At 46.7% G+C, this 13787-nt stretch overlaps 1 protein-coding gene and 1 non-coding gene across 7 annotated transcripts in view; one reads left to right on the top strand and one right to left on the bottom strand.

Moving 5' to 3' along the window:
* The window catches only part of WWC1 (WW and C2 domain containing 1), a 146859-nt gene that overhangs the window by 117207 nt on the left and 15865 nt on the right, over nucleotides 1–13787 (bottom strand). The gene's annotated exons all lie outside the window — the stretch shown is intronic.
* LOC118544807 (U6 spliceosomal RNA) lies at nucleotides 10701–10804 on the top strand. The gene has a single exon (XR_004921790.1). It is a non-coding gene; the product is annotated as a U6 spliceosomal RNA (small nuclear RNA).

Genomic DNA, 13787 nt, shown 5'->3' with positions numbered 1-13787 from the left:
GTAGAATGGTGGTTGCCAGGGGCTAAGGGAGAGGTGAATGAGTTGGAGTTGAATGGGGACAGAGTTTCGGTTGTGCAAGGTGGAAAGAGTTCTGGAGATAGATGGCGGTGACGGCTGCACAGCAATGTGAATGGGTGGAACACCACAGAACTGGACACTTAAAAATGCTTAAGATTGTACATTTTGTCATGTGGATTTTGCCAGAATTTTTTAAAAAGTTTGAAAAGGAAGCAAGCAAGCAAGCAATCATTGCTAGGTTGTCAGAAAATGGGACGGCATAAAACGATGCAGATCTCTGCCAACGAGGCATACCCCAACTTTTCATTATTGCTTAAAAATTCCCTTAACCCCTTCCCCCTATCCCACCGGATGCTGACTCAGTCCCTTGTAGTATCTGAATGGCAGGAGTCAGCCTTAGGGTAGACGCGGCTACCTTATCCTGTGTCTTGGGACACCTGGAGTTCCCAGTGACCGACACTGACCATGCCCATCACTCCAAGACCCCAGCCCTCTCCAACCTCAGGAACTATAGCCCCATATCCTGGCTGGCATTTCATGTGAGAGTGGCAGATTCCAGAAAATGCTCTGTGGCAAGAAGAGGTGAAGTGCCTTGTGGGAGCTATGTGTAAGGGCTCCTGTCACAGAGCCCCAGGGCCTGCCTTCTGAGAGGCACGGGAAGGACACCAGTGCTCACGACGCCGAGCACAGAATGAGGCCGCAGAGTTCAGCTTGTTTCTGCCCACCTCTGTCCTCATCACTGACTCAAAGAAGATCGGGCCTAGAATGAGGAAATGCCTCCATCAATCCTTCCCCTTGCAAAAAGCTGGAAAACCAGCTCCACTGGATCCAGTCCCTTACTCACGAATCTTGAACTCAAGCTATTAGGTGCATACACATTCAGGATTACTACGTCTTTTTGAGGAAGGAACTGACCCATTATAACAAGAGCTCTGTCTCTCTATCTGGTAATACTCCTGTTTTTGGTATATAATACTCCTGTTTTGTTATTATAACCGTTCCAGTTTTCTTTTGATTAGTATTTTCCCATCCTTTTACTCTTAGCCTAGCTGTATATTTATATTTAAAGGGAATCTCTCCGAGGCAGCTTATATACTTGAGTCTTGCTTTTTCCCCCCCCAACCTGACAGTATCTATCTTTTAACTAGACTGTTTAATCCATTTATTTTTAACAAATTATTAATATAGCTGGATTAAAGTCTACAAACTTGCCAGTTGTTTTCTATTTGTCTCGTCTGTTTCTTTTTTCCTACTCTAGAGAAATCATCCACAATACACTATTATGTTTGCTTTAAGCAATTATCTTTTAAAGAAATGAAGAAAAATGTTAAAGTCTTTTATAATTCCGGGGCTCTTAATTTCTCATGGAGATCCAAGTGTCCATCTGATACCATTTTCTTTCAGCCTGAAGAATTTCTTTTGACATTTCTTTTTGTGTAAGTCTGCTGGTGAGAATTTCTCTCAGCTTTTATCTGAAAATATCTTGATTTGACCCTCATCTTTAAAGGATTTTTTTGTTGGATACAGCATTGTAGACTGACGTTCCCCAGCCCCCTGGCTTAGCATTGTAGAGATATAATTCAATTATTTTGGGGCTTTGTTTCTGATGAGAAGACAGTAATAAGGCTCATTGTTCTGTACATCACGCGTATTTATTCGCTGCCTGATTTTAAGGGTTTTCTCTTTTGTCTTTAGTTTTCAGCAATTTGGTTATGATGTATCTAGGTGGGAATTTTCACATGATTCTCCTGTGTGGGGTTTGTTGAACTTCTTGGATCTGTGGGTTGATATTTTTCATCACTATGGAACTTTTCAGTCATTAAGTCTTCCAATATATTTTCTTCCTCAATTTCTGTCTCACTCTCTCTCCTTTCAAGAACCCAAATACACATTTGTTAGACTGCTGAATGTCCCACAGATTGCTAAGGTTCTGACCTTTTCTCCCCCAGCTGTTCTTCTCTCTGGGCCTAGTTTGGATAGTTTCTATTGCCCTGACTTGGCGTTCAGTGTCCTGTTTTCCTACAATATCCAATCTACAATTAGATCCATCTAGTGGGTTTTTCATTTCAGATACTACAGTTTTCATCCAGAATTTTTATTTGGTTCCATTTCTCTACTGGTTTATTTTCCTTTGAATCCTTAAACATACCTATAATATTTTAAGGTCATTTTTCTGCTAATTCCATCTCTGCCACCTGTGAGTCTGTCTCTACCGTCTCTCCTCCTATGTCTAAATACCTTTTCTATTCTATGCTGGACATGGTGAATACTGAGCTGCTGAGAATCTGGATTTTGTGTTCTTCCTTTAAAAACATTTTGTTGTGAGGCACCTGGGTGGCTCAATCGGTTAAGTGTCTGCCTTCAGCTCGCGTCGTGATCTCAGGGTCCTGGGATAAAGCCCTACATGGGGCTCCCTGCTCAGCGGGGAGCCTGCTTCTCCCTCTCCCTCTGCCGCTCTCTCTCTCAAATAAATAAAGAAAATCTTAAAAAAAAAAAAAAAAAAAAAGATTTGTCATGATGGGCAGTTAATTTATTGGCAGATCAGCTTTATTCCCTTGAGGCTTTTTAAGCTTTGTCAAGCCATGGGTGAGTATAGTGATACAAGTAACATGCCAAGAATGGTCGAGCAGAGATGCATAAGGAACCTGGGTCCCTGGTGTCCATGTGGAGCTACCACTCCAACCCTGACTGGCTTGTCTTGTGATTTCTTTTTTTAATTGGATAAAGAAGTAAAGTTAAATCTTGAAGTTAAGCCATTGTTATTCATATATTCTGACTTGTGCTGCCAGCCACTAAACACTCTGTTAAAGGTGCCGAATATCTACTAAGTAGAGCAAGTGCTAGGTGTTGGTGATAAAGTAATTAACAAGTTAGATGCCGTTCCTGACCCGTCAGCTTATCGTCTTGAGCAGGGTCTGGCAAACTGCGGCCTGCAGCCCAAACTCATGTATTGCCTGTTTCTGCAAATAAAGTTTTCAATGGGACACAGCCATGCCTATTTGTTTATGTATTATCTATGACTGCCTTTGTGCTATAAATTTGAGTGGTTAAGACAGGTAGTATGGTCCACAAAGCCTAAAATATTTACTATCTACTTCTTTATAGAAAGAGGTTATTGACTCTCATTTAGGGTAGCAGTTCTCAAACTTTCTGGTCTTAGGACCCCCTTCACTATCTTAAAACTTGAGAACACCAAAGAGGTTTTGTTCATGTGTGTTTTATTTATCAATATTTACTATATTAGAAATCAAAACAGAGAAAATTTGAAAATATTAATTTCTTTGAAAATAACAGTAATCCCACATGTTAACATAAACATTTTTATAATTAAATATAATTTTATATTTATAAATCTATAAATTTAATATAAATTTAAAAACATTTTAATGTATAAATTTATAATTTAAATGTTTTTATACTTAAATGTTTTTCTAAGTCCCCTCCAAAAAAATTAGTGAGAAGAATCGCATTACTTTGTATTTTTGCAAAACTCTTTAATGTACAGCTTAACAGAAAGACAGCTGAGTCCGAAGAGATGTATTTGCATCAACCTGTTGCAAAACTACATGTCACATAGCCTCTAGAAACGCCACTGTCCTCTCGTGATAAACACAACATAAAAAAGGCAAATAACTTCTTAGTATTATTATGAAGTTCTGACTTTGCAGACCCCCTGAGAGAATCTCTGGGACCTCCAGGGACCACATTTTGAGAATGGCTGTCTAGAAAAGTCCTAGGCTGACATTAAACAGAAAACACATGAGGTCTAATTAGCTAATTATCATCGAACAACTGATTTAAAGGAAAACAATACTGCTCTATGAGGGAATGTAAACACTGAATCTGGCCCCATTTGGGGAGTCGGGGAATGATTTCTTGAGGAAACTATGTTTCAAGTTGGGCTTGGAAAAGATGGTTAACCAGGTGAAGGGCAGGAAAGGGGAAGCTCTCCCTTCCTTCAGCAAGTTTGCTCCTCTTGTCTGGCTGAGGAAATTGGGTTAGGCTTTGGGGAAGGATCAGGAATGAGGATGACTTTGCCATGACATCTTCCCCTGAGGGGACCAAGTCAGAGATGTGCTCTGGGAAGCAGAGGGGAAGCTGTAACCCCAGGGTCCTCCTGACATGCCTGGAATTTACCTCAGGGACAAGCAAACCCTGATCTCTCTACAGATGGGGCACTATACGGAGGCCCAGATGCTGAGACACAGGGGACACAGGGGACACAGGCAACGCGGGCCTGAGGACAGTTACCCAGGCCCTTAGGATGCAGTCCTATGGTCATACAGGTAGCTACACAAACCCTTAGCTAACTGTCTTCCTTTAAGGCATTAGGAGCCATTCCTCATCCAGATGGTTATTTGCTGTAAAAACTACTGGGTGAGGGACCACAGCAGCTCCCTTTCCACTAGGTTGCCAGACCTAGTCCCATTTCCCTACCAATTACCAGCTCTGCAAACATTCACTCTCAAAACCAGATTCTGCCAGGTTTCAGGATGGATATCGGAGGCTGCAACGGTTCTTTTTCCCCCTGACATGCCCACCCTTGGGGTGTGAAAACCCACCAGATTCTAGCTACCGTCTCACCTCAAATGCCCCTACTTGAAAAAGAGTTGGCAGAGAAGTATCCCTGGCTGATGGAAGGCAGCAGATTCGACTCCGTTCAGAGAGTAAGGATGCAAAGCAGTTAGCCCACACACAGAAAGTATTCTGCGGGACATAACTGTATTAGTTCCCTGAGTCCTCCCGGTAGCCCTGTGAGATCCATTTATGTATTATCTCATTTTGCAGATGAGAAACTGAAGCACAGAGAGGTCTTGCAGCGGACCCAGGTAACAAAGTCAGTAAGGAGTGGAGCCGGCATTAAATCCAGGCAGCATTAAACCCATTCAGCTACTTGAACATACATTTTACTGACTCTCTATATTTGAAAGGACATGAGGAGTTAGTTGTTTATTTTTTTATTTTACTTTTTAAAGAGTTTATTTATTTGAGAAAGAGAGAGAGCACAAGCAGAGGGAGGGACAGAAGGTCAGGGAGAAGCAGACATCCCGCTGAGCAGAGAGCCCGATGCGGGGCTCGATCCCAGGACCCTGGGATCATGACCTGAGCCGAAGGCGGACGCTTAACCGACTGAGCCACCCAGGCGCCCCAAGGAGTTAGATTTTTTAAGAAGTACCTGTGCAGATGCTCAACACTGCTTGTCATCAGGGAAATGCAAATCCAAAGCACGAGATACCATTTTGCACGCATTCGGACGGCTACTGTACACAAGCCCAGAAAATAACAAGTGTGAGGGTGAAGGGGTGGGGAAATGGGAAGGCCGAGTGCACTGCCGCTGCGGGTGTAAAATGGTGCAGCCACAGTGGAAAAGAGTGCAAGGACTCCTCAAAAAATTAAAAGTGGAATTGCTGTTATGACCCAGAAATTCCACTTCTGGGAATAAAGCCAAAAGATTTAAAGGCAAGGATGGAAACAGATATTCGTACACCCGTGTTCGGAGCAGCATTATTCACGACAATCCAACAGTGAAAGCAACCACTGTGTCCATGAATGGATAAGTGGATACACAAAACGCGGTGTGTACACACAGTGGAATACTATTCAGCCTTAAAAAAGGAAGGACATTCTACACACGCGACAACGTGGATGAACCTGGAGGGCGTTACGCTGAGCGAAACAAACCAGTCGCAGGAAGACAAATACCGTGGGAGTCCATTCATATGAGGTACCCCGAGCACTCAAACTGGGAGGAACAGCAAGTAGAACGGTGGCCACCAGGGGCTGAGGGGAGAGGCGAACAAGGAGCTGAGAGTTTAATGAGGACAGAGTTTCAGTTTTACAAGATGGAAAGAGTTCTGGAGATGGATGGTGGTGATGGTTGCACAGCAACGTGAATGTGCTGAACACCACAGGCTGGATGCTTAATATGGTTCACATGGTCAATTTTATGTATATTTTACCCAATCAAAAATACATGTTTTTTTTTTTAAAGATTTTATTTATTTATTTGAGAGAGAGAAAGGGAGAAAGAGGGAGAGAGAGAGAGAAAGACGGGGGAGGGGCAGAGGGAGAAGCAGACTCCCCGCTGAGCAGGGAGCCCGATGCAGGACTTGATCCCGAGACTCCAGGATCATGACCTGAGCCGAAGATGGATGCTTAACCAACTGAGCCACCCAGGCGCCCCCAAAATAATAAATAATAAAATGTTTTAAAAAGTAAACTAATGTTGGGCGCCTGGGTGGCTCAGTTGGTTAAGCGACTGCCTTTGGCTCAGGTCATGATCCCGGAGTCCCAGGATCAAGTCGCACATCTGGCTCCCGGCTCAGCAGGGAGCCTGCTTCTCCCTCTGACCCTCTCCCCTCTCATGCTGTTTCTCTCTCTCTCTCTCAAATAAATAAATAAATAAATAAATAAATAAATAAATAAAATCTTTAAAAAAAAAAGTAAACTAATGTTTTAAAAAGTAAACTAAAAAGTAATACACCTCAGAATGTTTATTATTGTAATTACAGTAGGAATTACACTGAATAATTTTTTAAGTGGGGGGGGGTTGGCGACAACATTTCTGAACTTCTGGAACTGAGAGGGCCCTTGCAAACAGATTAAGTGCTCCGGTCTTTCCCTGGTTTGCATGCCAAGCCAAAAGAGGTGATTAGCAGGCTTAAACTACTGGTTTCTAATCAGAAAGTTAAAAAAAAAAAAATCCTTTGTCAAAGAGAACAGGAACAAAGGGCCAGTAGGCCCAGGGGTTATACAATAAAAGCTGGATCATGCTGTGTAAAAAGGCCCCTCCATCTCCTCCTAACACCAAGGTCTTCATGATGTTGGAGGGCTATTGTACTGTATTGATAACACATCATTCAGTGTGGCCTGGCCCCTCACTAAGGCGGGCAGCGCCCCTGCACGCAAGCAGGACATTTAGGAGACAAATTTCAGGAGTCATTAGCAATTGCATCTCAACTGTTCCCATACAATTGCCTCTCCTTCCCACACAATCCTGCTTCTCTCTCTTTCTCTCCAGTGAGTAAGGATACTGGGAATACTGGAGAACAAGACTCCTTCTGAAAAGATCTCTGTGTTCGCTTTTCCAAACAGCTATAGTGTCTATGAGGGCAGGGGCCAAAGAGGGAAATAGGAGAGGAGGTCGTGGCGGGGGGAGGGCCCTGGGTGCGGCCCCCGGGAGCTGACAAGGGACCATGTGCCCCATGGGTCATCACAACCCCACCTCCTCCACAACCCCTGGCCACGCTGCCCACCAACTGCTGAGCAATACCTCCCGGCCCCACTGCCCTGCAGAGGAGGGTCTGTGGGTTCTGGCTGCCTGTGGACTCTAGGAAGGAGGCAGAAACTTCCTCCAGTGCCTGGATTCCAGTCCCTGCACCCTGGAGAGTGCGAGAGCTTAACTAATTCTCAAATCAGGACACATACACAAAACCCTCTGAGAAGCGGTGGAGGACTCAATAAGTGTTAGCCATGTTCCATCAACGCGAGCCAATGACCTCCAGGAGACAATGCGGCAGTGACAAGCACTGAGCCCTGGATGGAAACCCAACCCTCGTGCCAACTTGCTGTGTGACCCTGACAAATCCCCTGATCTCTCCGGGCCTTAGCTGCCTCCTGTGGAAAGTGAGGGCAAGTGAAACAGTAAATGCACGTAAAATTCCTCGGTACATGGCGGCTGTCACAACCTCTGGAAGTTTCCCCAGCACTTTATTATTTTTGAATCTAAAATCCTGACCAAATGAGAGCACAGCATTGCCTTCCTCCTAGAGGCAAATCAAGTGTAATTTGGGGAGATGAGAGAGAAAGGGAGTAGATTCAGAAATAATATCCTTATGAAAAAAGCACGGAAGAGACTCAGTAATGACCCACGATCTTATAATACCTGACTCCCCCATGACATTGCAGCCAACGCCTGAAGGATTCTGACACAGCCCACATTAACTAGAACTGGACGCTCTCCTTTTATCAACTCAAGGAGCATTTGCTGAGGGCAGGCTGCGCACGGAGCCCTCAGAGGCTCTGCCCTGCCCCTACAACTCAGCCTCTCCTTTCTCTTCAAAGAACCAAGGAAGGTTCTGACCCTACTCTGGATTGAGAGCACATTGCCCTTACCCTGACCTCACGCATCAAGAGGACAGGCTGTCTCCTGTGCTGAGGTCCCCTGCAGCCACAGCAGTCTGGGCTAACCCTAGAGTCCCCTCGGGTACCCCCACCTCCCCGCCCACCACACGCACACAGATAAGCAAGCTCAGAGGAGGGGCCCTGGGCTTGTAAAGCAGGTTTCGTGGTGCTCCAGCGAAGAATAAGGAACTGCAGCTTGTTTCTCAGAGACAGGTGATGGGCAGCATTCCATAGGCAGCTGGCTCTCTCCTCACCGACATGATTAAGACAGCCTGTGTGATGCCCGTTGGGTCAACAGTTACCGGTTTGGCAAAGAGCAATACGGAACCTTGCGCAGAAAATCACAGTAGCCGATGCTGGGAAACTCCGGGGGAAAGGACTCGTGGGAGTTCCACGGTCCAATAGCTCTATTCTTTAGTGCCTCCTGACAAGGGGGAGGCTTGTGCATTCTAGCGGCCCTGGGTGTGGGGTCGGGTGGAGCTGGCAAACTGTCCTTGAGTCTTTTCTTCCACATCAGGGGTCTTCCTGAACGGCAGACGGAGAGCTGGGCTTCCGCGGGAGATGCCTCAACCCCACACAGGTGGGCTGTGCTCCCAGCCACTCAGAGCCCTGGGCTCTCTCTGGGTCCAACGCTTGCCCTCCGGCTCCAAAACCTGACCTAGGACTTCAGACTGACCAAGAGAGGAGTCAGGAGGTATCTATTCATCACCCTTTATTCTGTGACTTTCCCGTTGCCTCTCAGCTGCCTTCGGGGGTATCTCCTCATTTGCTAGTACCGATCATGTACAAGACGTGGTGCTGGGCCCGGGAGACTGACAGGACACTACACCATTCGGTGGAGAACACAGACATGAAAAGGATGATGGCTCCGTGGTGGATGCATATGAGAAAGGGGCACAGCAGGGGCCCTTCCCCGAGCTGGGACAAGGCAGGCTCCCACAAGAGGAGGCCTTGAAGCTGGGGGTAGCAGCGCATGGAGGGGGTACACCAGCAGGCAGGGCGCACACTCGGTTCCTGCAAAGCAAGGAGAGCATCTCCTGGGGCAGGGAGGAGAGGGTTTCAAGTTTAAGGCATATTAGAATCGTCTGGGTAGCATATCTAAAATGCAGATTCCAATAAATAAAAATAAAATAAAATAAAGATGCAGAATTCTGGAAGCCCCACTGAGATTGTAATTCAGTGTTTTTCAGGTGGGGGCCCAGGAATCTGTTTTATGAGCTCCCTGGGGGAGTCTAAGGCAGGAAGTCTATGGACCACACTCTGAGAAACCCTGCTTTGAAGGAATGGAAAAAAAAAAAGCCATTTGTGGCTTTGATGGAATATTGGTTTATTTTCCTGGAATGTTCCCAAAGGGACTTTGGACAGCTCACTAATGATTTGTTCTTCAGTCATTTTACACAGACAGACATACCAACATCAAACAAACTGGAAATGAACCCCAGGAGAGTGTCAGGAGCCCCATTCACATGGACGGCTGTCACTGTGTTCCATGGGATGACAGTGGGCATTATCATCTCAGGAATGTGTCGGGGCAAGGTCCACACTTATGCCAAAAGGCTGTCCATAGGTGAACCAGGGCCCAGCAAGCGGTGCTGGGAAAGCCTTCTGGAATCTGGCCACACCTCCTTGCCAACCTTATGCCAGGAAAGGCAAGGCAGTCTATGGACGTCTTACAGACTTTCTCTACAGCCCGCGGCTGGCTCCCTGCCCCTTCTGTCCTGGGTCCTCCACCGAGAGCCTGGTCTCTGCTACCCCAGTGCCACCCCACTCAGGCTCCTCCTGGCTTGGACCCAGCGTCTCATGTGGGGACTCTGCCTCCACCAGCCTAAGCCTTGGCCGTAGGCATTGTTTCTGCTGGTAGCCTCATGGCAATATTCTTCCCTACTCAGAGCTAGTTCCAGGGAGTCCGCCATTTATTTCGCTGGCTCAAGCCCCTGCCTGGGAAGCTTATGGGGATAACCCTACACCTCCTTGTCTTGCTCTTGCCTCTGTTCTCTGAGGGCTGGAACCCTGCCTTTGTGATCTCTGCCAAGTGCCTGCTGGGCCACCTCCTCATTATGTGTTAGAGCCACAGGCACTAGCCTCCCAAGAATTCCCACCTTCCAACTGCCCCATGTCCCCAAGGGCCATGTTCTGCCACCCTGGGGACTTCCCACACAGCCCGCATCTGCTCTGGCCCAGCTGCTGAATACCCTACAATCTCAAGACCTGCCTTTTCTCAGCAGGTGTGATCCCCTTTGAACTGACCTTCACACCCCATCCAGCTTCACTCCCTTATTGCACGTGGAGCTCTGGGAACAGGCTGAGAAACTCTTTTCCCCGGACAGTGTTTATGACCGGTTGTAATAATCTGCTGTTTATTGATATCACAAATACGTGGTGTGCCCAACATCATAGCTTCGTAAGAGGCAGTCAGCCACAGAACAAAAACAAAATATTAAAACAAACAGAAAAACCAGGGCTACGCAGTAATAAGTCCTATTGAATGGTCTAGCCAGTGCTACTCAAACATCAACATGCTTATGGACCACCGGGATCTTGTTAAAATGCAGTTTCTGCTGCTTTCTTCGGCAGCACATATACTAAAATTGGAACGATACAGAGATTAGCATGGCCCCTGTGCAAGGAGGACCCACACATTCAAGAAGCATTCCATATTAAAAAAAAAAAAAAACACCACCACCACCAAAAATGGTTTCTGATTCAGTGGGCCTGGGGTGGAATCTGAGATTCTGCATTTTTAACAAGCTCCCAGGCAATGCTGATGTGCTGGTCCACAGCCCACGCTTCCAGCAGCAAGAGGGTAGGGATCACACTGAGTGGGAGTTTGCCACACGGGAGTGAGGCCAGGAGCAGGGCCCAGAATCGAACATGTGCTCAGATACAGGAACCACTAAGTCCTACTCATTGCCCCAGAATCAGAACAACTGACTTAGAAGTTCTGAGAAAGAATGACCTAGGGATGGCCAACTGCCTACAGACTCTCCTGGGCATGGCAGCTGCTGTGGTTGGTACCACATGATCCCTGACTCTTATCATAGTTTCTGGTACCAGGTGAGTCCAATTCAAGGTCAGCTCTGTGATTTTTCCAAATCAGCACTGAATTTTTGGACACTGAGTTAACTGTGGTTGCTGGGCTGAAGGGTTATGAGACAGGCTGGGGCCATGCAGGAGGATAAGGGTCATCTAAGGCTGTGATAATGTCTTAACTGGTAACATTTTTGAGTACTGAGTCTGGGCCTTGCAGTCTGCTAAGTGCCTTACATGGAAGGATCCATGCTGCAATTCTCACAATAACCCTTCAAAGTGGGTAGCCTAAGAGCGGGAGCTCTGGAACCAGACAGCCTGAGACTGAATCCCAGCTTTGCCACTTTCTAGCTGTGTGACCTTAGGCAAATTACTTAGCCCCTCCATGCCTCAACTTCCCCCTCTGTAGATGGGGTTACAGCACCTCCCTCAGACGGTTGGGTGAATAAATATAAAACAGTGCGGCACTTAGCGCTCAATAAAATCTTGGCTATTCTTTTAGCCTTATTTGTATGAGGCAAGGAAACTGAGGCTCAACGAGATTAAGCAGCTTGCCCAAGTTTACACAGCAAGTTAGAGGCAGAACTGGTTGGAAACAAAGTTCGCGAATTTATGAACAAATTCTAGATCTGCTGTTAGTAGGTTTCGGGAGGTAGCAGAAACCTCTGGTGGCCTCCAGCTGCAGTCCCACCTGCCCAGCAGTGAGGGCTCCTATTCCCTTCCTTAGATTCTTATGAAATCTCAGCTCCCAGCAGCAGCTTCTTCCCAGAGCCATCTGGTACAGGCTTTTCCTGCTTTTGACCAGGAGAGACTTGACTCAAGGTAGATCGCTTCCAGGCAGGAGCAGGGAGGGAGAGGGTGGATGAGGGAAGACCTCGTGAAGCAGGTGGCATCGCCTGTGGCCTGTGAGGGAGGTGGGGCGTCCACGGATACAGGCGGGGCTGGGACCCGGGCCCACACGGGGAGAATGGCAAAGGGCAGGGCCTGTCTGGGTGCTGCCACTAACCCAGGTGGACCATACGCAGAGGACCAATCAAGGGAGCTCAGGAGCCGCAGCTGACAATGACTGGCACCTACGTGCTACTGGGCACTCTGCAAAGTATTTTAGATAAACTTATTAAAATTGGATGAAGTGTGGTTATATAAGAGGACGTTTTGTTTCTTATACACACACATATAGACAAACACTGAAGTATTTAGTGGCAAAGAGACACGATGTCCAACTTAAGAGTAATAACCAACTTACTTTTTTTTTTTAAGTAGGCTCCATGCCCAGCGTGGAGCCCAACATGGGGCTTGAACTCACGACCCTGAGGTCAAGACCTGAGCTGAGATCAACAGACTGAGCCACCCAGGCGCCCCTATAACCAACTTACTCTTAAATGGTTTATCTATGTAATGGTTTCATATGATTACATATGTTTGTATAATATGCACACATATATAGACTCACATACTCACACATAGGGAAAATAAGAGACTATAAGGTAAATGCATAACATGCAAAAACTGGTAAATCCGGGCAAAGGGTATATGGAAATTTCTTATATTTTTGCAATTTTCCTGTGTTTAAAATTATATCAAAATTTAAAAGCTACCAAAAGATGCATGGGAAAGATACAAAAAAAATAAAATCTTTAAAAATAGTATGAGGTCAATACTACTATTACCCCCATCTTATTAATGAGGAAAGTGGGGCAAAGCATGAGAGACATAGGAAATGAGGCAGGACCAGCTTTGAGAAGCTTTGACGGTCAGGCTCAGAAGGTTGTCCCTCAGCAAACTTGGGGGTGGGGGGAGGGCGGCTAAAGAGCGTGAGGAGAGGGGTGGTCAGCACTGGTGCAAGACTGATCTGAAAGAAGGCCACAGGTTGGCTAGAAGGGAGAGGCCTCTAGTTTGGTCTCTGTTTTCTAACAAGCCTCAGTAGGAATAAACAGAAAAGGAAGCAGGTGTTGGAGCCTATAAAAGAAAGGGTGGCAGAACTTGGCAGCTAGATGGGGGGAGGGAGGAATCCAGAGGATGGAAACAGGGGTGGCCTGTGTGTAGTGGGGGAACTGGGTACATGGGTACCAGGGGGGGAGGAATACCTACATTTTGCTGCATACCTTTTGGACCTTTAGAATTTGAACCATGCATGTTTTAGTCATTATGGGGGCACCTTCTCATGGGAATGGCAGAAAAGGCAAAGCTGTTTGAGACCAGGACTGGATTCAGGTTTAAATCTGTAGTAGAGTACAGGGTTTGTCTGGACCCAGAAATGATGTCCAGCAGGAAACTGGAAATGGGCACTTGAGGTTTCGCTAGACAAGAGGTAGCAGGAAGCGTGGGGTACAGGACACTACTAGGGAAGAGCAACAGGAGATAAGACCACAAAATGCCCTCCCTTTCCTGGAGAAGAGTGATCGCCAATGGAGGAGGAGGGTCAACACCACCCTTAGATGCCTGTGCACTGTTGGAGGGAATGTAAGTTGGTGCGGGCACTAGGAACAACAGTTTGGGGGGCGCCTGGGGGCTCAGCCAGTTAAGCATCTGCCTTCGGCTCAGGTCGTGATCTCAGGGTCCTGGGATCCAGTGGCATTGGGCTGCTCAGTGGGGAATCTGCTTCTCCCTCTGCCGCT

This window comes from Halichoerus grypus, chromosome 2 (assembly GCF_964656455.1).
Source record: "Halichoerus grypus chromosome 2, mHalGry1.hap1.1, whole genome shotgun sequence".
Taxonomy (NCBI): Eukaryota; Metazoa; Chordata; class Mammalia; order Carnivora; family Phocidae; genus Halichoerus; species Halichoerus grypus.
This window is presented reverse-complemented; position numbering and strand designations above follow the sequence as displayed.